Here is a 2,500-nt window from a genome sequence, read left to right as displayed (position 1 = left end):
GTTTCATTTCCTTGTTCGTGAGCTCTTTCTTGTGCTTGAGTTTGATGATGACGAAGCCTAAGGAAAATCCTGCTGTAACAGTAGATGGATATTATCAGACAAAGCAGTGTACTCGTAGCAATGAAAATTTCCCATGCGATGTGGCTGTAAAATCCAAGTGCGACAACTCCGCTACCAAAACAGACCCAGAAGGCGATAAGTAAGACATACACTCGCCTTAGGGTCACAACCTGTCTGTATCTAAGTCCTAATAACAACGCCAGAAGTCTGTCCACGCTCATGGCAGTTATTGTCCACAGTGATACTGGAAACAAAATAGTGCCTCCTATCTGATGCGCAAAATAGAAATCATGACAAATCTGCCACCATTCTTGTACCATGGAGATCCAGTAAATAACGATCGTTATTTCTACGATGCCAACACAGAGATCGCTTACTACCAAATTTCGAAGCAAGACTTTGGAAGGTGGATGAATCGAGGTTACCTTGGGAAGCGCTAGTAGGATAAGAGTGTTTGCTGTAATTGTAGTCAACGCAACAACAATGTTTACCACTGAAAAACATATCAGTTGCTTATCTAAGCCTCTGGTTAAATCTTCCGAGCAGAACACGTTAGCGTTGAATGTTGTCATTCTCATCCAACCAACCAAGATGAGGCCGCCTTGACAACAAACCTGAAGGCCTTTTGGTGATCCCGAGGTAGAAATAGAGACCTTATGCAGCCAGACAGTTAATATCTTAACATGAACTGAGTGTGGTCAGGAATTAGAAACTGTGGCGATCGCATTGAATTATTAACAATCAAAATTACGAGGAAACTGGTTGAATATTAGGCAGGTGTTCGTGAAAACGTGATAATTAGTAATCACTGGCCTGTCAAGTTTCGAAGGATTGTTAGTAATGAACATAAAAACTCCTTGAAAGCTAACCATTTCACTGTTTTCGCGAGAGAACTGGATCTACAATGATGAGCACGGTAAAACAGGAAAAGAAATGAGATGGAAAATTTCGTTGACAAGAACATTCTGGAAACAATTTCCTTCAGTCACTTTTACAGGTAAAGTTAGTTGAGGGCAGCTGTTGAAAAAAAACTTTTTTTTTTTTCAAGTTTATAGACAGTGGGTAAGATGCATACAAAACTCTTTTAAACTGAACTTTCTAAATTTTGTAAATCATGAGCTGAAACATCCATCTTTTGTAATGAGCACAGCTTACTGGAGGATAATTGATGCCGGCGTTGCCTGAGACCTGTAAGATGCTTCAGGCAGGAAATTTGCTAAGAGCATTATCTCCCTTTTGGATAAATAAAGCTATAACAATAAATTGTTTGGCCGCGTTATCGTCCAGAGAGATAAAAATAGAACTTATGCAGGTCGATGACATGAACTGAGATGTGGACAAGAAGAACTGTCGAGTTGACGGGTGACGCTCAACCTTTCGAGGAAATTAGCTGAATGTGAATGAAGCAGCTCTTCATACAAGAAGATGGGAGTCACCAACGCCTGTCAAATTTAGAAAGGTCGTTGGTTTTATAGCCGGACACTAATGGATGGGCATTGTTTTTACCTGGTTAACCCAATCACCCTTCAGGCGCCACAGGACGACCCCAGTTGAGAAGTATAATCGTCTGGCATTAGAAAAAGTAAAATCTGTTAAGACTCAAAACTTTTGAAAAAGTAATGTACCTTACTTCAGTTTGGGGAAAACACTTTGTTTCTTTGGTTTCTTTTGATTTATTCTTTTATAAGATTTTCTAAAAACAAGTGTGCATTATGATTGCTTAAGTTATGAAAAAGCACTGGAATCAAATTTGGCCCTCTAAAATAAACATTACAAGATGGATAAGAGGTGCTGGGGAATATAGTTGTAAAATCATGGTCACGTGATCACTTTTGCCGTCACCGTTTCAACGCGATGCTCAATCTCTCTAATGTTTATTCCACGCGAACATGAAATTCATATCTTCGACCTTACTTGTAATTCTATTTTTATTATATGGACAATAGAGCGGTTGTCAATTGAGTGTCGAAAGTAATTAGCGAATTACTTTGGTTTTGCATTACTTCACTCAGTGATTGGTTCAAAGTTCTCGCGCCACTTTTTCAACCAATCAGAAGTGAAACCAAAAGCAATCGTGGCTCGGGCGTGCACATTTTCCCGCGCTTTGTGTCAGCTACGTGTAATTACTTCGAGTTTTGATTGGTTTACTGGATTGTCTCCGTCCTTTTTGATTGGCCAAAGCAATTACTTTGGTCTTGGTTTTACGACACTCAATTGAAAACTGCACTAAACATACATGGTAGAGATAGAAAAGCAGGCTTCAATACAAATACTAGGTACTAATACAAACAAAAAAGGCGGGAAAACGGCGGGAAACGTGACGTACGAAAAATAAGAAAAAGGCCACTCGGTTCCCGGATGTGGTGGTCGTATCCATTCTACGAGTTCAAAAGAGTATAAAGGTAAGAGACGTAATCCCTCATATTGGCCCTATTCCCAT

Source organism: Montipora capricornis, chromosome 7 (genome assembly GCF_036669925.1).
Source record: "Montipora capricornis isolate CH-2021 chromosome 7, ASM3666992v2, whole genome shotgun sequence".
Taxonomy (NCBI): Eukaryota; Metazoa; Cnidaria; class Anthozoa; order Scleractinia; family Acroporidae; genus Montipora; species Montipora capricornis.
Note: the sequence above shows the minus strand (reverse complement) of the source record.